The sequence below is a fragment of the Dipodomys merriami genome, unplaced genomic scaffold, assembly GCF_024711535.1.
Source record: "Dipodomys merriami isolate MVZ:Mamm:240054 unplaced genomic scaffold, mDipMer1.0.p SCAF_49, whole genome shotgun sequence".
NCBI classification, from domain to species: domain Eukaryota; kingdom Metazoa; phylum Chordata; class Mammalia; order Rodentia; family Heteromyidae; genus Dipodomys; species Dipodomys merriami.
Window position 1 is genome coordinate 8,140,411 of NW_027206057.1, and position 25,521 is coordinate 8,165,931.

Genomic DNA, 25,521 nt, shown 5'->3' on the forward strand with positions numbered 1-25,521 from the left:
GAGTTGGCCTAATCCAGGCTACTATGTCAGTCTACAAGTGAGTACAGTTGTTTCAGACTTAGTCATGTTTACCATGACTTCCCCAAGAACTCATAGACTGTCCCCACAAATGTTGACTTTATCTGTGCAAAGCTATTTGAAGATGAGAAGGAAATAGTAAAAATGGCTTGTGGTGTTTAGGTCTCACCTATAAAGGCTAGATATTGGCTGAAAGTTCTGATTTCCCAATTAAATTAATTATGCAATAAGAGGTCCCATTTCTTTGAGCTCTTGCCCACCTCTAGGCCTTCTCTTTCTCATGGTAGGCTTTCTAGTCTCCACAAGCATTTTTCCTGTATACTACTTAGTGGTGTTTTGTGGTGAGGATCCTATCACAAACAAATGGGTCGATGAATACTTTGACACACATCTAACAGGTCAGATCACTTTATTAGCTGTGTTACTTTGGTAATTTTATTTTAATGTTGTTTATTAGCACAGTAACAAATGCACACATAAGAAAATTACAACACAGAGCCAATCCACTGAATGACTTCTATTCCACATCTTACAGTTTGTTACCTGTAAGGAATTTCACTACAGAATTTCCAAGTTTTGATTCAAACCTCTAAAGTAGATTTGCATATAGAATAAAAAACATTAACTATTCATTTCCTGCATGGTGTCATATCCATTATATGTTATAATGGATATAATCCATTATATATTATAATTTATATAATATGTATGTAATATGAAATACAATCTCTACAAACTGTTAAATACGCATGTTCCCGTGTAAGAAGGGAAATGGTGTGTATAACCTGTACAAAATTATGCTGTTTTAAAATTAAGACTACAAGCAATTGAACCCAAATATCTAAATGTACATTCTTTTCTGTACTGCCTGTCAGCTAGTATTGCAAAACTAGTGACAGTTTTTGAAAGTTGTTGTTACCGATTTTGCCTACTGGAGCAAGATACCTTAAGTTACAACAAAATCTTCGGAAATAAATCTAAATAATATCTGTTATAGAAACACCCTACTGTTTACCAGCCCTTCCCCCACCCCTTCAGAATCACAAGCAGCTCTCTTCTGTGACAGACAAATACAGATGGTGAAAACCGAGTTTATGTAGCATATCCCTTGGTCCATTGTCTGGCTATTCTGTCCTGGTCTGCTCTGTTGGTCGTACACTAAGTAGAGTTGCAGTACTTACTACCAAAGGGTCAGCTGGATTACAGTCCTTAAGAAGTGAGTGGAGAGAAAGGAGGACTTTAAGAATAGTCAGCGTTGGGTTCCAGTTATCTTCGAATATGTCCAAGCGAATTACTCCTCGACTGCTGTTAGCACGACAGCGGTAGATTCTTGTCCGAAGTTCAACCTTTGGAGGCTGGAAGGAGTACTCTGGTGTGAAAGTGATGGAAGACACTGCCTGCATCCGCATCCGGAAGGTTCTACAATGGTCCACCTGCAGGCATAGATGCTGGCTTTGGGACCAGCACTGCGCTTGGGGGAAGGGTCTTAAGCGTTATCCTTCTGAATGCTCACGGTGCTGGTGGATATTGGAGTCTTTGCTGGTGCTGACCTTCCTTTCCTGCGTCTTGGGGGATGTTTGTTTCTTTCTCTGCTGGTTGGAGATCGAGATCGAAGATGAAGAGCTGCTGGTCTGTTCTGTCACCCAACATAGTGAGTGCTCAACCCCCACCCCCATGCCCTGCCTCCACAAATGGTCCCATTCTCTGTGTCTGGCTCCTCTGAGGAGCAGGCTGCTGCTGCTGCAAATGGACCTGGGTACTCATCCTCCCTCCCTCCCGCCCTTCCTCCCTCCCTCCCTCCCTCTTTCTTTCCTCACTTTCTCTCCTCCCTCCCTCCCTCCCTCCCTCCTTCTCCCTCTCTCTTTCTCTCCTCACTTTCTCTCCCTCCCTCCCAGTCTTCTGAGTAGCTAGGATTACAGACATTGCCACCAGCACATAGCTCACATATTGAATTTTTATTTAATAAGATAAAGTAAAAATTAATATAGTTTTAGAAAGCTCTATGCTCAATGAGTATTATGGTTATTTCTACTTTTAGATTATTTTGTGACATTACTAGGATATCTTTTTGATTTGTAAATTCCACAAACCAAAAAGAAAAATGAAAGCATATCCTGTATATTTTCTCTTTTTTTTCTTATAGTTTTTACAGTGAACACTGCCATTATTATTAAAAAAATTAGTGCTTTTAAGAAAAGAATTAAAATGAAATATAAACATTTTAAAAGCCTGTGAATTAAAAAAATTTCCTTTTTATATTTATTTTTCTAAAACATGTTGAAAGTCCCCCTACCATCACTCTTGTCTCGTTTCATATATAATAAAAAATATTATCTGTACTACTTACTGGCTAATGACCTACAAATTTTATTTCTCGGAGTATATATTATTTATGTCTTGCTTATATGAATAAAAAATACATATAAAGTAAAATGTGCTTTTATAATCCTGAAGTAGCTGTACAAAGGAGTTGCAGTTTATTAATACATTGCCTCTTGATTAATGTCACCTCTTTCAACTTTCTCACCCACCACTTCACTCACTTTTCTTAGTTTTTTTTTTTTTGGTTTTGTATTGAATTTGTGTTTCCATTTAACAGAGTAATTTAGGTGTACAATGCATCTTGATCTATGATATCCCCTTCAACATTTTCTCCTCCCTTTGATGAATTCCTTCCCTTACTTTTCTTAACTTTGTGGCATATACAATGAGTTCTTGACTGCATTCCTTCTCCTTCCCTGCTTTATTCATCTACCCCTCTCCCTTTGACCCTACCTCCCCTTTTGCAAGTACTCATTTCCTGGTACTTGTTTTGTTTGGCTTTAACTTTATCTAAAGAATTATGCTATTTTAGCTCTCCATTGAGTCTATTATATTTCAGTTAATTCATTTGTAACTGCTTGCATACCTGTGAATTTTTATTAGCATATATTAATTATAATATGTCCATATATGCACATAATGTACTTTGATCATATTTAGCCAACATATCGGCTTTTAAGATACATACATATATATGTATGCCTATAACATATATATATATGCATATATAGACAGAGAGAGTGAGTGAAAGAGAGAGAAAATAGAAAAAGGACACAGAGAGAAAGGAAGCAGCAATACCAATACAGAAGAAAAGTGCTTATAATTATAGTTGATTTTTTTTCTAGGCATAGAATTTTAAAGCCATTTTATATACAAAAACAGAAATGACTACATATTTTAAGTAAACCAAATCAGCCCTAACATATTTGTTTCAGTGCTTTTTAGCCTTAGGAATTACTTTAGTGCATATACTTTATAATTTTAAGTATACACATTCATCTCTAAGCTTTTTAAGACCAATTTTGTGATGGTTAATCTTTAGAAAACTTAATAAAATAATTATTTCTACTGATATTAAGCAGTAATGAGAAATACTACACCCATCAAAAACATTTCAAGAACTTGAGAAACAGCATACAATATACTTTTATTTTCACCTACTCAAGTTGAACCTAATATTTAAAAATTATCTCTAATAAGCCATTCTCTCAAATCATTCTGCCTTTGGAAGTAATCACGATTCAAGCTCCGATGAGCAGTAGAGCCAAAAAGCATTGTTTTAGTTTTTTGCTGCTTTTAAAACCAGTTTGTTTTCCTGGAACCAGTCTGCCAAAGTCTTTTTGCAGTTCAGTAGTTAAGTGAGAAACAGATTTGCCATTAAAATGCACAGTCGTGCCATCTGCATAAAGATGTATAGAGCAGTAATGACATATCCATGTGAAATCATTAATAAAAAGAGAAAAGAAGAATGGGCCCATGACTGGCACTGTTGCTTAATAACTGGAAGGAGAAGGAGAGGAAGAGACAGCCCTGTGAACAGTAACAGATTGATGTCTGTCGGAGCCATTTCTTATCTTTTGACAGCGTTTGGGCTGCAGCCCATGCTCTGTACCTTCTGTAGTCAAAGCCCATGGTTCACTAGGCCAAAGCAGTTTGAGAAATTAATATAACCATCACTTAATTCAGAAGTTCCCTCCAAGAATGTCTTCATTAATATTAGGTTGTCATGGAGTGACATATGAAGACTTGGCAAATTCCTTCCTGGATTTTCATATGTACGACTTATGTGTATTTTCCTCATCCACATCTTTCAACCTTCTGAATACTTATTATCCAGAATAACCACCGGTACAAATGGGCTTTACTATATGAATTCTTTCTTTCTTTTATATCATAGAGTTTTTGTGGATGCTAATGCAAGTTATAAGTTAAATAAATGGCACATAATTTGAAATACACATTGCAAGGTTAGGAAACGGATTAAGGAAAGAAAGAGAAATTAAGTAAATTCTACATTTAGGCAAAGTTATATTTTTTTCTTTATCCTGGTACTAAAGTTTGTAAATGGTATTTATTTCTCTATATTGTTGGATTTTCTGATAGAATCCTAATAAATAAGATCCCATTGCCTGTTAAGTTAAAAAAAACTGTTAAATTAAAAATAAAACCTGCTAGTTCCTCCCTGCCCCCAAAAATATGTAACTCAAGCATCAAAAATATAGCTCTGTGGAAAAGTGCTTATCTAGCAAGTACACTATCTTAGGTTTGATCCCAATACTGAAGAAATAAAAGACTAAAAATATATAAAGGCATAAATAACTAATTTTGTCCAGAACACAATGGGGATATAAATTTATAGGAATCATGGACTGATGGGGAATGCATAGATTTAAGTGACATTTATCTGAAAGGAGAAAAACAAAAAGCATATATTTTGGGAAGTGATAATGGCCATTTTGATAGTGTAAATCAACCTGTTATACTTTAGTTACTGGCTATTGTCATTGTTATGGAGAATAGTACTCAAAGAGAACCGAAGTTTGGCTCAATGTCATCAATATTTCCTCCCGCTATCAATGGGTTTGTGCAAAGGAGAAGATAGGCCGAGGGATCCAAGTGTGAAAGCCCTGCAAATGACTCAGGTGAATAAGTCAGTAAATAAGTAAATAAGTCAGCCTCTCTGTCATAGTTTTCTCCTGTAAACTTGCATCTCTTTTTAGCCTTTTCATTCTAGAAGGCTATTGTGATACTGTTATACAATTATGAGGCTAAAGTGTATGTTAAAACTTTTCCTTGACCCCTGTAGCAACTTTTTCAATGGTTGCTAATGGACTCCATAGCTGTTCAAAGCACAATTGCTGGTGAAAGGTGTCAGCAGGCGTTTCTTCTTCATCTCTTTGCTCTTAGAGGGCCCGGTTATGTGTTGCAGCTGTGGTTGGCATGGAAGGCACAAGGAATGAAACAAGCCTAGTTAATTACTTTATAGAGTTTACAGAGAGGACAGGAAGAGAAGAATCAAATATGTAAGTGTCAATTGCACTAATTGATTTGGGACATGTGCTGGGATTTCAGGGAAATCCTTGTGGAGAATTGGTGCTTGAGCTGTGTAGTATAAGCAGGAGTGAAGTGGGCATTAGAATTTGGAGTGGAAAATGCCAAAAATATGCAAAAACAAGGAGACCATACATTCAAAGGTCCTGAACACACTGGAGAAGCTGAAAGCTATTATTCCTGGGTGAGAAGAAGGGGAAAGAAGGGATGTGGCAGAAGTGGAAGGGTCAAACAGGACCACATCATGCATAAGCTTGTGGGCAAGGCTTTAAAAATATTTGTTTGTTTTGCCAGTGATGGGGCATGAACTGAGGACCTTGTACTTTTATTTGGCTTTTTCTGTGCAAAGAGAATGCTCTACCAATTGACCCACCTCTGGCTTTTTGCTGCTTAGTTGGAGATAAGAGTCTGTTGGATTTATCTGCCCAGACTGACTTTGAACTGCGATCCTCAAATCTCAACATTGGAAGTAAGTAGAATAGCAGGTATGAGGCACAGGTGCCTGGCCTTCTAAATATGGTTTGATTAGTTACTGATATACTTCTAAGGCCCATTCCTAGGGGTTTATAGAACATCTATATACTTCTGTGATGGAAAGACATGGTGCTTCTAATCTTAGACATTGTAGTGGCTTTACTTCACCCTTTAATGCAGGAGCTGCTTGCTTATCAGCATAGATAATGCTGGGGTAGGGATTAAAGAGATGAGTAGTAACAGCAAAACATAAGAAGTCTAAGGCTCAGTAATGCCACTCCAAAGTGGCACTGGCTCATCCAATGCCATTTCTAGGACTTTATTTTTCTTTTTTTGGTCAGTTGTGGAGCTTGGACTCTGGGCTTGGGCACTGTCCTTGCGCTCTTCAGCGCAAAGCGAACACTCAACCGCTTGAGCCACAGTGCCACTTGGTTTTCTAGTGGTTTATTGGAGAGAAGAGTTTCACGGACTTTCCTGCCCAGGCTGGCTTTGAACCTAGATCCTCAGATCTCAGCCTCCTGAGTAGCTAGGATTACAGGCGTGAGCCACCGGCGCCCGGCTAGGAAATTCTTTTTAAGTTCTAATCAACAACATTTACTGATCAGAATAATCCTAAACTGTAAACTCCTTTCCTTTATTTTTTTTTATATTTACACAGTCCTTAGACTATTTGAAGGACTCAGAACCCCTTGCTGCTCAGAAGGGGTGGACTGCACAATTGCAGCATCAGGATCATATGTCCACAGCAGTCCTTCATCCTACAATTGCCTCTGTACCCAAATCTGCACTGCAGCAAGATCTTCAAGGGGATTTTTACAACCTATTAAAGTTGAAGATGTGAATCTCTAAGTCCTTTGATACATGAATTCAAAATAATTTATAAATTAAGTCTATGTAGTCATTTAAAAAATTAGCTTTCTTGTAGTTTATGATCATTTTAATGCTAAAATGTCTTTAACACTTGCATAATTTTAAAGCTAATTATTGTTATGGAAAATGTTTCACTGGGAAACAATTACTCTAGGCACAGGGCCAAAAGTTTCAAGGTTTAAAATTTACTCAAAACACAACAAAATATTTTGAGCATATACATATTTCCTTGTTGGGTAGAAATAACCATGTAAAGGATCAATTATTGATCACTGAAATTTCCTGTGAGCAAACCACACACACACACACACACACACACACACACACACACACACACACACACACACACACACACACGTGCGCACACTATAGTTAAAAACAAAGCAATAATCTAAAGACATGTTCTTTATACTAAAATCACTGTCAAATAATCATTTAGCCCTTAAGACCTTCATAGTCAAAACCTAGAACTATTTATGGGACTCATGTTTGAAATTTCCAAGAGTATTTGGACTTATTTGGAACCCATGTTTATATAATAAAAACACTTTCTTAACAATTTATTTAACTAAATTTGGAGCAAGAAGCTCTCAGAGGATGCATGAATCACGGGAGCTTTGCCAGATGTTTTGGAGTGTAGAATTCAAAATGCATTAGCAGCATGGCATGTCATGAAGTTTGATGTAAAACATTTCTTTTCCCTTTCCAAAAAGCCTTGTTTAGTTTCTATTGTAAGGCATGAACTATGGTGACAGTTCATAGCTCTAGGGAAACATCTAAAATCCATAAGTAGTATCTACCCAGACAGTGGAAATATGAGGCAATTATCTACATAATCAGTGTCGTAGAAAAGCCTGGCCACCCAGCCATATTCAGATATCCAAGTCCAACGTGATTACGTACCTGTTAGCTTTATTTCATTTTCTATGCCTCAAGTGCTACAGAAGATCTTCTGACCCTTGCTGCATCTCCACCTTCCTTGACTTCAAGAGGTAAATGTTGTGCTTTACAGAGTAAAAACTAGAGTTAGACTTGTCTTCTGAAATGTCTCATAGTTTACCACTGTAGACATAGAATTCTCAAGTTTCTTTGGGATCCTACCTGGCTATTTATATATTCTTCTTCTCATCTCTGGCCTCTGAATTTTTCCTTTTATATTTTGTTTTTTCCCCAGTGTTGTATCAAATATGCTCTAAGTGGAGGGTTGATTAATTTAAAAACAAAGAACAAAAAAAGCAAAGCCCTCCTCTCACAAATCTAAAAATAAGATATACTCAATTATCTTCTTTTGACCTTTTTTTTTGTCTTTCTTTGCCTTTCTCTCTTCTCTTAGCATTAAACTTTTTGGGAAAGAAATCAGCTTTCTCCAACTTCTCTTTTCTTCTTACCCAGCTTGTCCAATTCTGACACTATTGTTGATGATATCACCAATTATTCTTTTGTTGCCAAAGCCAAGTGTTAGTTTTCATCCCTTATATACTCACTCTCTCCCTTGCATTCCTTATTTTCTCAGCACCAACTTGAAATTCTCCACCTCCTCCTTCCTTAGATTTCAAGATACCACTTTTTTTTAATGTGTTTGCCCACTTTTAAGATTTCCTTTCGAAGTTCTAGCCACATTTCCAGAACTAGATTCCTTCATTCTGTTTTCTGGTCATCTGATTAACTCAGTCTCTGGTTTGCTTACCATTTTTTGCACTGGTTCGTACCTATATCAGACCATTTTCAAACAGCTTTTAGAAGTATCATCTTTAAATGGTTTATTTTTAGCCTAAAAAAATCTCCTTATTCCTCATGATAAGAGCAAAGGTGACTCCTTTCTTTAAAAACATAATTATCATAAACAGTGATTTACATAGATCTAAATTTTTGTTCATATAGGGTATGCGAAAGTAGCAAGGTTGAGGAAAATAGTAATCTGCAAGTATAATAGCTGGATTGTGTTTATGTGGTTTTGGTCTTATGTTAATGGTTGTAAATGCATATTTTAATTTCACAGTATTCCTGTGATATGATCTCACTGGCACCTTCATAAACTGACCACAAAACTGAGGGTAATGACTTGTCCGAAGTCATTTAGAGAGCAAATAGATTTTGCAGCTTGGCAGACGCGGAGGGAGGCGGGGGAGCAGCTCCTAGGCGGGCCTCATCAGCCCAGTGGCTGGAGCAGCCCTTGGTGGGAGCAGCTCTGTGGCCACCTGGAACGCCAGACCCAGGCACAGAGCTTAGTCACCGAGCAGCCAGCCACAAGGAGTCCAGGATTACTAGGTACCCTGCCGGGACTCCACCCCAATGGAGACCAGCACTGGTGGTGGCTATCAGAGCTTGGCTCCGGACTCCTTCCTCCACCCAGGTAGGTGCACCATACTTGAAGAGGACAAAGCGGCCAGAGCTCTTCTTCTTATCTCCCCCTACTCCACCTGTTGGCTCCCAGCAGGAGGCCACCGCGACTCATACTGGGGGGCAGGGGGGGGGGAAGGCAGCACTAGGAACCTGTGTCCACCATAGCCCTGGCTACATGCAAGAACCTCCCCCTATCTGCAGATCAGACCAAGCTCTTTTCAGCTAACCCCGGGTCAAGTAAGCACAGGGGCACTTGCTTGCCAGGAACCCAGTGTGGGCCAATCCACCCACTGTAGCCAGCCAGGACCAAGTGAGGACTGCCACCTGTTGGGCACGAACAGGCCAATTTTGGCATGGCCCTGACAATCCCCGAACCCAACTGTGTATATTACAAAGAAAGATGACAAGATTTATAGCAATCAAGACAACAAAACAAATCCCAAAGCCAGCAACAACTCAGTGAGAATGAAAAAGAGATGGAGGACAAAAGAACCGTTAAAGAGATGATGACAGAACTGGCCAAAGAAATAAGAACGTTGATGCGAAAATAATTTCAAGAGTACAAAGAAGAAATGACAAAGAAGATCCAGAAATGGAGACAAAAACAGAAACCCAGAAAGTAATGAAGATAAAAATCAGGAACACCTATACATACACTCAGTAAAGATGAAATTAACACTATAAGAACAGATTTCAACCAAAAACACAGAAACATAAAAGGCTCAACTTCCACAGTACAAAGCAGTGGAAAGTGGAATCAGTACAAAGTGGAATCTATAGGTAACAGAATAAGTGAAATGGATAAGAGAAGTCGAGGATAAAACAGAGGAGCTAGAATAAAAAGTCAAAAGTATGGAAAAAACACTTAGAAACTACCAAAGGGAAATCCAAGAACAGACTCAGCTAAGAAATCAAATCTATGCGTAATTGGGATCGACAAGGGGAAAGAATTTAATAGTAAAAGCATTGAAAACCTATTCAGTAAAATAATAAAAGAAAACTCCAATTGTAAGAGAGAAAAAACCCACCTGCTTAACAAAAGCATATAGAAACCCTAGTAGTCAGGGTCCAAGAAGAAATAATTCTAGACACATCATAGTAAAAACACTAGACCTAAATAGCAAGAAATTAATTTTAAATGCTCCAAAATCAAAGGAGGAGCTATATTACAATGGGAAAAAAAATCAGAATCACTGCAGATCTCTCCACACAAACCTTCAATGAAAGGAGAGCCTGGAACAGTATAATTCAACCCCTGAAGATCAACAACTGCCAACCCAGACTGGTATATCCAGCAAAGCTATCATTTACATTGGAGGTGAAACTAAAACCTTTTAAGACAAACAAAAATTAAAGGAATTTGTGAACGCTAAAGCAACTTTACAAAGAATACTAAAGGGAGGAATATAATCTGAAGACCATCAAAACCAAGGAAACACTTCAAACAAAAATATCACTAGAAGACCAATTTAGTAAGCACGGGAAGAGGAAGAAGCAAAATACAGGAAATCAAGAAATAAAATAAAACCACATACTTACAGTTATCTGATATTCAACAAAGAAGCTAAGGACATATAGTGGAAAAACATAGCTTAATCAACAATTGGTGTTAGGAAAACTGGGCAGCCAGCCATATGAAGAAAACTAAAAGTGGATCACTGCTTGTTACACTTCACCAACATCAATTTAAAGTGGATTAAAGACCTCAACATCAGACCTGAAACTCTGAAACTACTTCAAGAGAGAAGAGGGGAGACAGTAGAACTTACAGGTATAGGCAAGTATTTCTGAATAGAATCTCAGGGATACAGCAGATAGGAGAGAGACTTGGCAAGTGGGACTGCATTAAAATAGAAAGTTTCTGCACAGCTAAGGACATAGTTACTAAACTAGAAAGACAGCTAACCAATTGGGAAAAGATCTTCATAAGCAATACATCAGACAGAGGCCTAATATCCAATATATACAAGGGGCTCAAGAAAGTAAACCCTACACAACTTAATACACCAATAAGTAAATGGGCAAGGGACCTAAGAAGAGATTTCTCAGACAAAGAGGCAAGACAGGCAAAGAAACACATGAGAAAATGTTCACCATCCCTAGCCATAAAGGAAATGCATATCAAAACCACCCTGAGATACCATCTCAGTCCAGTTGGACTTGCCAACATTTTGAATTCTCACCACAAATGCTGATGAGGATGTGGGGGAAAAGGAACCCTACTGCACTGCTGGTAGGAATGTAAACTAGTACAACCACTATGGAAAACAGTCTGGAGGTTCCCCAAAAAACTAAACATAGACCTTCTCTACAACCTAGCCATACCACACCTTGGCATCTACCATGAACATCATGAGCCAAGAGATGATAAGGATTCCTGCACATCCATGTTCATTGTCATACTATATACCATAGCCAAGATATGGAAATAACTCAGGTGTTCCACAATAGACGACTGGATCCAAAAAATGTGGTATCTATGTACAATGGAATTTTACACAGCCATTAGAAATAATAAAATAATGTCACTTGCAGGGAAATGGATGGAACTAGAACAAATCATGTGAAGTGAGGTAAGCCAAGATCAGAGACAAATGTCACATGTTCTTCCTGATATGCAAAAATTAGATTTAAAAGGCACTGAGACATGACAAAATATACAGATTCTAGATACCCACATACAGTAGGACCAAAAGAGTATAGTCTTAGGAGAGAATCACAAAGGTGTAATGCCCAAACAAACCCCTTCTATGTTTATAAAGTAATGTACATGCTGAAACGAACTCCAAAGATATGGAAACAAAGGACTTTTAATTCGTTTTCTCCTTTTTTGTTGACTCCATATTCTTTGCCTTCTATCTGGTGTATTCACATCCACATCTATAGGACCGAGGACACAAAATCAGAGGGAAAGGGGTGGGAAAGTGCAGCAGTGGAGCTCACTGGCTGCACTGGACGTGATGAAAATGAGCTACACAAATCGTGAGTGGCGATGCAAGAGAATGAAGGAACAGGCAATACTATGCAAAAGGAAATACATTTATTTCTGGATGTACATAAAGGTGACCCTGTTGTATATCCCCTTTAAAATAACAATCAAGTAAATTGGGGGGGGGAACATATCTTTTGGTATATTGTGCCTACTACGTCATTCCTGACTTGTACTGACTAGAACCTGAGCCACACCAAAGTCTGCTCTCATTATTCTTTTCAAGGCGGTATGACCTGGGTTCTGAGTGTGCCTGGAATCCCTGAAACTGGATTTGACTTTCTGGACTTCTTTCCTGAGTCTACTTGGAAGCTAAACTGTCAGAGTCCCAATCTCTGGCTAAGCGCAGGCATCCTTAAGGTACCGTACAGGTAGAAGACCACAGAAGTCTACTTGAGGTTTCATCTGTGAGTCAGGACTTGGCTGGAAAGAGGAAGCAAATGGCTACCAGGGATTGGGGTTAGGGGCTCTGCTGTACCACAAGCTGGCATAGAAATGCAAGGAATGGGAGCAGTTTGAAACCTTAGACCCCAAAATTTAAAATGTAAATTTTTGCAAGTGGAAAAACAATTTGTAGTTCACTAGCATTATTCAAAACTTTAAAATATTTATACCTATGCATTCTTTTAAATCTCTTTCCCTTGAATAGAACCACACTAAATAGTTAAAATTTTGTTTAAAAATGCAAGAATTACATGCAACAATGATGTAGCATTAAAATATCTAAGAATCAGTATTAGGGACCTTTTTAAACTCCAGGCACTGACTTGGCAGGGAGTGGCCTGAGCATCTGAGTCTCTACCAAGCTCTCTGGTAACTCTGAGCCTATTTGTTCCTGGGCCACATTTGAACATCAAGGACCTGTAGCACTTGTTTCAAATGCAAATTTGTGGGCATCCCCCCTCAGAAATTCTGATTTCAGAAGTCTAAGTAGGACCCAGATGGTGAGCAAAACACAAATGTTTGCAGAAAGAGCCAAGGTGGTACTGGGAAGGTGGTCTGTGCCCAGGTGTTGAGCACAAATGCTCCGGAGCATGCTTGTCAAGCTTTCCTGGGCAAACAGATTCTTAGTTTGGGAGGTGTTGCTTTCTGGTAGGCTCCAGGTAAAGCCTGCCTGAAATGGACCTACCAAATACTCTCCAGGGTATAAGGGACCATTTGGGGGTCTTGAACATTTGGCTATTTTTCATCCAATCTATTTCATTGTGACATGAAGGCTAAGAATATAATTACAGACATAATGTCTATGTTCAGCCTCCTCAATTCTTTGTCTCATTTGCTTCACAAGGATCTGCAAGACCTTTGTGTGACCCCAGGTATGACAGTGATCACTCCTGAGGGTTTCTGCAAATTATTCAGGAAGCTAGGAAGACAAATGAAGAACTTATGAGTGCCAAGGTAGAATGAGTGTACACTGTTGCAAAAACATTTTAGATTTGTCCATCTCTAATGTGAGGTGAGAAGAGATTTTTTTTTTGCTATGTTCTTAACTAGTGATTCTTCATTGCCATTTTACCTACACAATGATCTTGGGAAACGGAGCAACTTGCTTAAGTGACAGAGAAAATAATGAATGAAGGTGAGAGAGTTGTTAAGTAGCATTAATGGTCTCAGTTGAACTGTCTGGCATCTATTATTTACTGTATTTCTCACATTTATTTTTTGGCACAATAGTCTGTTAGTAGATTACATACTACAGGCAGAAAAGGAGCTTTTGAATTGGATTTATTTCATGCAAGATAGAAAGTTCAAACTGATTTATCCATGTACAATGGAATAAGATTCAGTGATCCTTGATGAGACAAAGCCGAAATAATTGAGAATCAGGAGCCTGAAATATTACAGGCCGTTTGTTCATCTCAGAAATCTCACACTATTACTGAAATTCCTCTGAATTCATTAATCCCATTTAATGGCAGCTGTTACAAATCCACATGGACTTTTGGGTGAGAAAAAATAATGAACCATAATACTCTCATTCCTCAGAAAATAATACAATTATTTTTACTTTGCAGTAGCTTACAATTAAAAGAGTTTGAGATTTTGAGCTGACATAACTACAAATTTAGCAAAAAAGTAGGCATTTAATGATAGAGTTCACTTTGGTGGTTTAGGTTTTATTTTGAATGTTTGTTTTGTCTTAAAAACACTAATGCTGAAATGTTGTCTCAAATCTTTATTTTCGAATCACTTATTATATTGCCATAAATTATAGGGTGCCATGAAGACCAGATTTACAAGAAAGCACAGTTTACTGTCTCATTTTTTTCTATAAATAACATGACACTTTATGAAATAAGAATTATCATAGAAGTTGCTCTTTTTCCTCCTATAACTCTAGTTGCAAGCACTGAGCAAATGGCCTTCCTCCAAGTAGCTCAGTAGACTAGGCCAAATATAGGCATCTAATGGGTAGAGGTTAAATGTAGGAAGTCTGAGAAAGACAGTAATCTATAATTTCGCCACAATTATAATGTTTCCCTTAAATAATAGTCCAGTCCATGGGGTGAGTGCTAACAAATGCCTTTTAAAGATGCTCTTATTGCTTTCATTGTTTTGATGCTTTAGAGTTTTCCACACATGCCTTGAGAAACAGCAGAAGGCCTGGGCCATGACCTTCAGTGGTTTGGAGGCTGTGGGTAACAATCAGCTGGAGACCTCAGCTCATCACCCGGGGTGGAGTACATTATTGTCTAGAAGGCCAGGCTGGTCTACATTTACAGGAAGCAAAACTAGCAAAGTTTAAGAGACCCAGTCTAGATTACCCTGACCTTCATCAAAGCCCCACAGTGCACAGAATAGAATGTTTCGTTCATTGAGGGCTCAAGAGAAGTCCTGTTCTTTGTCCAATAAAGAGGTAACATAGCTAACAATGTGCCATTTAAACAAGTTCAAGTGTAAATCCTATTTACATTTACGTTGACTCACACCCTCCTTTTGCAAAAGGCAAATTGACCAGTGAAGCTGTCACCCTTGATTAAAGAACCCAATTGGCCTTATAGACAACACTGTGGGTATAGTGTAGACAGAATATGCTCCAGGTCCCCAAATCTTAAAAAAGGAGGGGGGGCATTAGACTTGTTAATTACAACAAAGGAATATGAAAAAGGAGAGCGATGGATACCTCAGTAATTAGACCAATAATCTTAGAGTCTAAGGTACATTGATAACAAAATCTGTATTTAATCTAATATCCTGGAATTGTCTGACTGGAGGAAAAGTCCTCCTTAGGATCAGCTGGTAATGTGAATAGTAAAACACAGACAACTGTCCTGAATAGATTTTATTGGTGTATTTCGGGAGAGTCCTGCTCTGTCCCCGGTCACACGCTGTACCATTATGGATTGTGATTAAGGATGGGATCCTGTGTTTTGCCAAGTTTCAAACCCACACAAAATTGTAGGGTTAGAGTCTGGAACTACAGCTTTTTGGTGTGGAGTTTTTCTACTTATGGCAAAATGTGGCTTCCAGGAGGGTGAGTTAAGATGTCTCAAAGGGAAAGAATTCTTCTAGGGGAACATTTTGATAATTCAAGTGTAAATAAATATAAATCCAAAACACATTTTTAATTAAAGGGAAATTGCTTAGAACAACACATTCACTCTCCTTTTGCATAACTCCACTCACAATCCCAAATGAAGTTCCAAAGGGGCAGGTAGCTTTGCAAAGACTGGGATTATGAACCCACACTGGACTGGCTCTCTCAGTGTATCTAAGGGCCACAGTCTCAGAATATTAACATGTATATATACATATATACTAATATATGTATATAAATATAATATATAAATCTATATTAAATAAAGCAACAAAGAATAAAATTATTGCTCTAAATCACAATACATTATATTAAATAAAATAGAAACTGATTATAGAGCATATATCCTGATATATGTATATAAATATAATATATAAATCTATATTAAGTAAAGCAATAAAGAATATAAGTATTGCTCTAAATCACAATACATCATGTTACATAAGATAGAAAGAACTGATTTTGGAGCATATGTTGTCATTTCCCCACAGGGAACATACCAAAATGTTGGCAACTTTTAACAAATGAATGAAGTGATCTTTTCATGAACAAGTTTTCCATTTGCCAGGAAGTCTCTGTTCTTTGAAAGCCACAATACCTTTGCATCTTCTGTTCTTTATCCATTCCATCACACCGAAGGCACTCGAATTACTGTACACAAAATATGAAATTTTAGTTCAAGCTTTCCGTTCTCTCTTAAGCTGTGCTTCTTGTAGCTTTTGAGATATCTTGTAATTTTTTCATAAAATGCTTTCAAACCTATCTTCTCCACATATAGATATATAAGAATATGTAGAATAAGCCACCATTCAAAGGGAAAGAAAACAGTAACAATGGCAAGGGGGGATGTGAAAAGGAGTATTCAGTTGCCCTCAAACATTGGTAGTAATCTATCTGTGGCCTAGTATTTTTTCTTTAATCCTGGCTTCAATAAGGAAACCCAAAGCACCAATTCATAATCTCTTAGAGAACACTCACCAGCTACAAGGACAAACAAATTTTAGTATTTCTTTTCCCTATTTATAAAAATAAATGTTCCAGAAATTTAATTTGTAGAAATAAAGTGATTAAAATGAGTATATAAAAATGAGCCTTGAATTTTTAAAATGTTTTTATTGTAAAAATACTTTACATAGGGGTTACAGTTACATGAGAAGGTAATGAGTACATTTCCTATTGAGCATTTTTACCGCCTCCTTTGCTTTTCCCCTACCACCCATCCCTCCCTACCTTCCAAACTCCTCCCCGCTCCCCCTGCCAAAGTTTGAAAGTTCGTTTTCAACACAGTGTCTTGTACATCTCATTGTTATTTTGTTAGTTCCTTTCCCCTCCCCAAATTAAAAAATGTATAACAAGATACAGGGCACCAGAATCAAATACAGGGGTTATACTGTGGGGGAAGAACATACAAAAAAAACAAACAAAAAACCCACATAGTACATTATAAATACATAAAAACAACAGCAAGAAAGAAAAAAAATCACTTAAAGAAAAAATAACACTTGTGTCTCTATCTTAGGGTTCATTTTGCTTAACATCATCTTTTATGGTCATATGTACATAGCTTTTGACCTCTTCTGCTTGTCCTAGACATATACTAGTTATTGCAAATAAAGGAAACCATGGGACATATGTTTCTTTGGGCCTGGCTTATTTCACTTAATACATAAGTGGGCTAAAGACTTAAAGAGAAACTTCTCTGAAGAGGAAATAAGAATGGCCAATAGAAACATGAAGAACTGCTCAACTTCTCTAGCCATAAAAGAAATACAAATCAAAACAACATTGAGATTCCACCTCACCCCAGTTAGAATGGCTATAATCAAGAACAGTTTTCTTAAGAACATTTCTGCAACTGTCATTTACCTTTTGTTTCTACTGTGTATGTATCTGTCTCCCCTACTAGGCTGAATTCAATTGAGCAGGTATGTGTTATTCTTTTTGATAGCCTCAGTATTAAGCAATAGATCTGGAGCTCACAGGAGTTACCCAAAAAAAGTGATTCATAAACTTTTTAAAGTAGATGTTTGTGTGTGCATGCATGATTCTCCTCCAGGCTCCATAGTGACAAAGAAATGTATCATAGTTTGTAGGCCTGCTGTGGTTTCCAGGGTATATGGAACCCCTTCTCCAGCAGGTGTGTATTTACATAGAAATAAGAGCTGACCAAAATGTTCAAGATTCTAAGTGTAAGGGACTTTTGATCACCTTTATCATATAATTTATTACCATTTTCTCAGTATTCACAATATAATCTTGTCAAGACAAGTAAACATGAGATCTGATTTTTGTTTTAATTACTAAGGGCACATACCTGTGACGATGTTTTTAAATACACTTAAAAGTATTTTAAGTTAAGACTATACATTTGTTAGTGAAATCATTTGTCAGCAAAGGTAAAATTAATAAATATATCTAACTCATTTATTTAGACTTTGAAAATATTATTTTCATTTCTACATGAATTGCCAGAAATTCAGTAAAAGTGCACTTCAGGGATTTCAAAGTATATTACCACATATGGAAAGAAGCATAATTAAGAAATCAAAGATTTATATAAAAAATAATCAGCTAACTTTAAATTCTGAACTTTAGTCTGTTTCTTATTTGTGATTTCTAAGTAAATATTTGGTATTTAAAATCAGTTTGCACAAAGCTTTTACTTTTCAGAAATTAAAACTATTTCATTTTACTTAATATTTAATGCTTACCATCTCAGTAACCAAGAGACAACGTAGCAAAAGCAATGAAGACTCATGATTCCTTTTTCTTTAACGGAATTCTTTCCTTTTTAGGTTAATGATTAAGCACATTGCATGGCATAATTGGGGGAAGATGTGATTTCCCAGGCTGTGAATGACTTTCTGATAGGTTACAAATTTCTCCTGAAAAGATAAGCTACTGTATTTTCAATTGAACAATCAAAATGTCATCTTACTTCAAAGGAAAGTGAGTAATAATTGAATCCCTTGACTGACTTTATATTTCTTGCTATTCATTCATTATGGGATTCAGTTGGACAGAGTTTTATACTCCTATGAACTGAATGTATTTCTTCTGCACATGGATTTTTTCTACATGAAGAGAGGTATTGTAGAACCAAGTCAGGGCAATAAACCATTCATGCTAAGTAGTTAGTTGCCCTCTCAACATAATAAACACTAACTCAGCTTCTATTTTCTTAGACTTTCCTTTTGTTTCAAGGCATTAAATTTTTCTTTAAAGAGCCCGAGAAATAGAGGATAAGCAAACACACTTCTAAAGATGCACAGAATAGCCCAAAGCTGTGTAAAAACAAATGAACAAACAAACCACCTAAATTGAGCACTTTCTTGTGCAGTGGAGAAGCAGCCAATTTTATTGATTAGGAGTATCGGGAGGAAATCAAGGAAACATAAGGAAATAACTTTTTCATATATATCTAATTTGTCCCATTATTATTATTGCTACTGTTTAACATTTATCAAATACCACTTTATGATAAAAAAAAATCTACTGCTCTTGGCAAATGCCATGTGTTTCTTTTAAGAGGAAGACGAATTCAGATTCCTAGCACTGGGATAAGAACTCAACCAATGTTAGTCTTGAACTACAATGCATACAATTTTCATGTGGAATTCTCAAATAAGCTACATTTTACTCCTTACAAGTCTTTTGGTTGGCAGGCACCCTGACTTTCTAAGGCTTCTTCTCAATTCACATCTTTTACACCATTGAATTCAAGAAGTCTTATTAGCGGGATGCTGGTGACTCATGACTATTATACTAACTACTCAAGAGGCTGAGTTTTGAGGATCAAGGTTCAAAGGCAGCCTGAGCAGAAAAGTCTATGACTTTTATCTCCAATTAACCACCAAAAAGCTGGAAATAGAGGTGTGGTTCAAGTGGTGGAGAGCAGACCTGAGTGAATAAAACTAAGGGACAGCACCTAGGCTCTAAGTTCAAGTTCTAGTACTGGCACAAAAGAAAAGCAAGCAATAAAAGAAATGATATGACCACAGAAAACTCTTCTTGTTGAGAAAAAGGTTGGTGCTAGTCCAGGGCAATAAAATCTAGAAAGAGTGAGTATAGGTTAGTACACAAAAATCAGGCTCAGAACTTCATAGAAACAGTTCATTTTTATAGGCAATGTGTCGAGATTATACAATGACCAGAAGATTCATAGCCTAATGTGAGGATATGGGGTGAGTGGACCTGTCAACAGCATACTCCTTGTAGAGCTTAGGGGCAGAGAATGTGCAGCTGGGTATCCCCAAGAGTTGGAGTGGCTTGGAAATCAGAAGTGGAATTCTTCCCCAAAGAAGAATGTGGTTAGGCTGGATCTCAAGAAATGAATGGAAATGAACTTGTTTCAGGGCTGGAGGTAGCATGTCCTGCAGAGGAGAAAGGGTGTCAATTCTGATATAGAAGCAAAGTAGTGCATGCCAGCACTGTGGTGGGTTGTGGCAGGCAGGCAGATGGTCTGATTAATGCTGCAGTACTAACAGCAATTGCAGAGACTTTGAGGTTTGCTTTGAGATTCATACTGACAACAGTGAACACAGTTTGAACTCAAACAGTTTTTAAGCTGATGAGTACCAAATTACTTTTACAAAGATAAAACTGCAGTGACAGAAGAAGAGTGCTTTAACTGACTTTGAGATGTCACAGTGATTTTACCTCTTCAGGTTAATTTCTTTATTTAACTTTCATACAGCATTTAGGCTTAGGCCCTCATGGTTCAAGCCATATCCTTGTCCTTCTTTTTTTTGGGGGGGGGGTCCAGTTATGGGGCCTGAACTCTGGGCCTGGGCACTGTCCCTCAGTTCTTCAGCTCAAGGCTAGCGCTCTACCACTTGAGCCACAGTGCCACTTCCAGCTTTTTCTTTTTATTTATGTGGTGCTGAGGAATTGAACCCAGGGCCTCAGGCATGCAAGGCAAGTGCTCTACCACTGAGCCACCTTCCCAGCCCTATATCCTTGTCCTTTATTTGAGGGTTATGTTTCAGATGGGGTCTTTCTCTATCTTAGAGAGTATAGACACGATCCTCCTATTTATGCTCTTCACCTAGCTGGGATAACAGATGCACACCTTACTATCTGAGATGGAATCTTACTAAGTTTTTTTTTTTGCCCAAGCTGATCTCAAACCATGATCCATTCTCCTTGATCTTTAACCCCTAAGTAGCTGGGGCTAAAGGTGTAAAACTCCACAGCTGCTCATGCCTAATTAGTAAGCACAGTAACATGTGTGAGTGAAGGCTTTGAGAAAATAAAGACTACTGTTGGGCTTTATTAGACTACTTCCTCCTAAGCCAATGGACTTAACAAAATCATGAATTGTCCATCCTCATAGCAGATAACGTTCTCTTCTTCAGTGGATAGGGCCATGATAAGCTATTTGCTAAATCACTTTGCTGCCCATCTCATCATAAAAATTATTGCCACAGTGTCATTATTGGGATTTATTAAATATTCCTTTGATGCCATGCATCACATCAGTAATCACAATCCTTCAACAATTGCATTATGACCAGCAGCTATTAGTAATATTTATTTTATGCATTTCACAACTCCAAGCACTTCAATAAGCACACCCATGCATTATTGCATTCAATCCTCTAATGAGGCTATGAGGTAAAAATTCTCATCATAGCCCCCTTTTTCACATAAAGGCATTGAGCCTTTAAAAAGCAATATAATCTTCAGGAAGTAGCAGGCCTAGGATAGAAACTGAGGACCACTTTATACTTAAGCTACTGCTCTTGATAGTCTCAAATCCTGCCTGTTTAAGCCAGGTCCCACCAAAACTTTTTAACTTCTAACTTGTTTTTTTTCTCTTTCATAGATGATATACTATGCTTGTTTTACATGAACTTTTTATAGTTTGCTTTGTTTGTGTCAAATGGCCTTTTCAAAGACTCAGTTTTGTTTTGCTGTAATTTTGGCTTTATTGGTATTTTAAATCAGGGCATTTCTTCCTGTGGAGTCCACACAAGACACTCTTGGGACATCCTTCCATTGCGGCAGAAGCTAAAAATGGAAAATTCAGGGCCCTTCACTGGACTCTGGCTTTCTAATTGCTTCTGTGGTGCTCTTGCCACATTCCCAGATGTGTGAGAGAGACAGAGGGGACAGGGAGGGAAGTGAAATGTTAAAATAAGGCTAAGAAAACAGTTTGCCCAACAGATGTTAACCCCATTTATAATTTAAAAGTTCCTATTTTTGTTCACTACTTAAACCAGGAACATTTTAATTTGTCCTCCAAACATTGAGTGTTAGTAAGGCTCAAGAAAGCTTTTGTTGTTAATATTTTCACCAAATTTTCTTTCTAGACATAGGTCAAAGAAACAAGGGGGGCATGTTTTCTTTTGATTTGAAGCCTACTGTTATTATGAAGCCTTGTTGGGACCGACTGAGTCAATTTGTTTAAATATGTCTTTTCAGTTAATGTACTTACATTTATTCAAGATTGAGTAACCTATTGTTATGTCACACATCCTATTGGAAAAGCAATGTCCCAGAGTTACATTTACATATTTACAATGGAATAATTAAAATCAATTATAAATAGCCTCTGGCTCCATCCCCAAATCATTCTTATAGTAACCTAAGTCCCCAGATGGAATTTAGGAGACATTAAAAAGCCAGTTGAATGTTGTCTAATATATCAGCACAATCCTTCTAGTACCTATATCAGAAGAAGGTTGACAGTTATTTACAATCAAGAGACGAAGAGAATATCTACATAAACGTTAAAGCTATATTTGGAAAAGTTTTTTAACTGGCAAGATTGAGTTTAAACATGTGCCTTTCCTAATCTCCAGCCCTATATTCAAACACAGACAGAGGCAAGCTGACAGCTATGGGTAGTAAAAACCTCAGTGGACATTGGAGAAGCTGAAATAGTTGCAAGCCAAACTCTTGTGCTGTAAAAGGGCAGTAAACAGAGAATAAAGGCATAAGGAAAGAACAAAGAAAATAAAGTCCTTGAAAAAAGTAAAGAATGGCTTAATGTTGGGTGGAAGCTCAGGACATGGCCAGAGCACATTCTTTCAGAAAGAATATTCTTTTTGGATATTGTGTAAGTTAATTTGATACTTCTTTTTGTTTTTTCATGGTGACACCTTAATTATTTTTTCATAGGTAAAATCTATTTAAATGTAACTAGCTTGGTACTTGTCAGAGGGCTGACACAGGCAAACAGAAATCAGGAGGTGGTGAGTACTCTATTTATAATTGTGGAGATAGATATCATATGATGATATGATGATAATGATGATATGATGATTTAACAGCTTTTCATAGAATCATCGATTCGGAGACCTGGAAATGACCTTTGACACTAATTCCTCTGAGTCTTACTTTTTATTGAAGACAAACATCAACTAAGGCTCCAATATTTAAAATTAGCATATTTATATATTTCTGGGCTGTTTTCTCTGCTGTCTTGGTCAGCTATATGATCAATCTAGGTATGTCAGAGATACTAAGAATATTTAAATATTAAGAAAAATACGTTGGAGAGCACACTTATTTGGCAGAGGCAAATTTTAAAATTCAATTGTAAAGTATTTCTTTTAACCATATCAAATTTATATTCCATCCTTTTGTCTATAAGAAATGTCTCAACTTCCCAAGAAAATAGCTTTATTTTAAAATAATTTTTATCTGATCAGTTTTTAACTTTTTCCTTCCAACAAGTTTGTATACAGACATTTTGAACTGTTAGTCAGAAAATATAATTGCAAAAATCTATGAGCATGTTTGAAGAAATTTTAGGAAGCGATGGCATAAGTAATTTAGTAACCAAAGCAACATCAATAGAAATTTTACCAAAATTATTTCACAGCCACAAAACATTTTGCAGTGATAATTTTTTAATTTTTAAATTCTTATTTATTTTGTTATTATCATTAAGTAGTTGCGCAAAAGAATTGCCATTTTACATAGCAGTTTATGAATACAATATTTCTTGGTCAATGTCACCCCTTTGAATGTTCTCTTTAGAGATAAATATTTTAACACTAACTTTTATTTATGGAGTTAAACTACCTGTGGAAATAAAATCAAGAGAATAATCAAGGTTGTTTTATAAATTTAAATATACTACATATTAGTTATTGCATCATTATAATGTGCTATATTATCAGTTACATAAATTTTAAACAAATATTGCAACTAGCAATATAATAGAGCCTTAATACCATAGGGTTAGTTGTTGTTGTTGTTTTACTTTTTTTCTAGTAATTTTTAAGGTTTAACATTACATCTCATATGACTACTGTGAAACTTAAAAGACTGAAAATTAAAAGACTTCAGAAATCTAATGATTTTTAATGTGTTCACCATTAGAATTTTAAAAAATCTTTATATTTTTCTAGTGATAACAACAGAAAGAAAGATACTAATTATGGAGATAAATAGATGGAAAGATATTCAATTGGAAACCTACTTGCTTCCTCATTGAGACTGTAGGTTAAGGAGAAAAAAATATCCTAATTTAGTAGCTCTTCTAAATGAGAGAAACAGGGCACACATCCATCCTTCTAAAGAGTAACACATCTAGGAAATCAAAAACAGACAAACAAGATGCTCATTATAGGAAGTAAATATGATGTTTTCCTGCAGATTCCCTGAGCTGGGAAGTCCTTAAACAGAAGGAGAAAAAGGGGGTGGGGAAGGTTAGCTCAGCACAAGAAAGGAGCTTCCATAGTCAATAAACAACCACATGATGAAAGACTTTATTACTAATTAGAAATAAGCAGAAAAAATAAACAGTTTCCTTTTGGCTAGGTAGTCATGTGGCTAAAGGACAAAAACTCTCCTGAGCATATACTTTCCTATCGTCGTCATAACTTAGCAACACAGACATTTTTAGACAATAAGCCCTATTCACAATGAAAGTGAAATAATTACAAAAGATACAAAGAAATACTTAGAAAAATTCTAGTTTTGCATGCCCTGGATTTATAAGAGAAATGTAAACTTCTAAAGAGATAGGAGGGAGAGAGCAGTGGAAAAAATGTTTTAGATCACCTGCAAAATAGGAAAAGCAAAGCTTTACATTAACATTTAGGATTACTTTACCGTGGATAAATTTAATTCTATAGTTGTTTGGGGGCAGGTATTGGAAAATGTTTTAAAGGATGCATTTTGATCATATGCAGGGTCTCAAAAAAGTCACATATAAAATATGCAAACAGAAAGAAAAGTAACCATCAGCTTGGTTGGTGAGAGAGAGGGGAAAAAACAGAGGGAGAAAAAGAGACTACAACTTCTCTGCAGAATTAATTTTATGATTTATCTAGATAACACTAGAAAGGGGATTTTAGAATAAATAGACAATAGTCTTCCCACTAAACTAATTAAAAGATGTGGTAGAAACTAATTTTTTAAAAACTAAAAAAAACTAATTTTTCTGACATTATTTATTAAAGATACATTTAGTTGGAAGCCTCAGAATCTTTGTGTTGATGCTAAACAATTTAAATTGATTCCTAATAGCAAATAAGTCAGGTAAGTTGGAGTTATGTTTTTCCTTGTGTCTCTTGCTAGAAAAGACTAAAAGGAACAAAAACTAATTTTTGCCTCTAGGCAAACCTAAGTATAATTTCTCTTCTAACATTAGATCCTTCCAATAAACAAAAGAACAGATTCTAGAACCTTTCTTCCTATGTTGAGGTAACAGTCCAGAACTTAGAGGCAGATAAGACCGAAGTTTGGTAGACTTTCTAGAAAATGATTCTTGGTTCTACCTCTTATATTACCATCCTGAGCAGCTTTTTTTTTTTTTGAAACAGCAAGACTCCAGTCTTCCTCTGTAAAAGCACAGACAATAAAACCACCAGCAGAAATTTTCCTCTTCAAAATGTGTTTAATATCAGATATTTCACCGAATTCCCTTGTTTTCCCTTCCTATCATTTACATTCTCTT

General features: G+C 36.7%; 1 pseudogene; it reads right to left on the minus strand.

Annotated features, from left to right (window-relative positions):
* Positions 1–1,110: 1,110 nt before the first annotated feature.
* LOC138809282 (ubiquitin-conjugating enzyme E2 E1-like) lies at positions 1,111–1,694 on the minus strand (annotated as a pseudogene).
* Between the last annotated feature and the right edge of the window lie 23,827 nt (positions 1,695–25,521).